The sequence below is a fragment of the Scylla paramamosain genome, chromosome 29 (genome assembly GCF_035594125.1).
Source record: "Scylla paramamosain isolate STU-SP2022 chromosome 29, ASM3559412v1, whole genome shotgun sequence".
NCBI lineage: Eukaryota > Metazoa > Arthropoda > Malacostraca > Decapoda > Portunidae > Scylla > Scylla paramamosain.
In genome coordinates, this window is record NC_087179.1 from 17,896,137 (window position 1) to 17,896,879 (window position 743).

Below are 743 nucleotides of genomic sequence, written 5' to 3' on the forward strand. Positions count from 1 at the left end.
GAGCCCAAACCTGAGGCCAAAGCCGCGCCCTTCATTGGTCTGGGTGGCCTGGGTGGGCTGGGTGGGCTTGGTGGGTTGGGTGTAGGGTGAGTGCTTGCTTCTCTCCTAATTTAGACTATGCTTCATTAAATTATGTGAAGCGTTTTGATATTATTTAGTTAGATGCCTGTTTATTCCGTTCGTTTTTTTTTTTTTCTCTCATTTTTCCAGCTTCCATTATACGTAAAAAGAGAAAAAAAATTGTATATCAGTTATTTTCTCAATATCATGTTTTCGTATCACCTCAGCCTTCAAGAAAAATGTTTGATTATCACTATTCGTATCATTAAGCTCAATATCGCACACTCATCTTATAGTTATTTAACTTTTCACTATGTTATGTTTCGTTTCTTACCAAATCAATGACTATAACAAGTTTTCCATCACTTCAGCATTCATAAACAAATTACAGACTTCAGTAAACTGTATCTTGACTCCATTATCGTACATCAATCTTATAATTCTTTAACTTTTTCCGCCATTATCCTTCGTTTCTTTTCCCAGGAAGTTCTACGGCTACGGGACTTACGGGCTGGGCAGTCTGGGCGGGCTTGGCGGTCTGGGCCTGTATGGTGGTCTGGGTGGCCTGTACGGCGGTCTGGGTGGTTTGTACGGTCTAGGAGGACTGGGTGGTCTGTACGGGATAGGAGGAATATACGGTCTGGGATGGTGAAGAGGCGGCGTTGTCCGTCCTGGAGAACGAA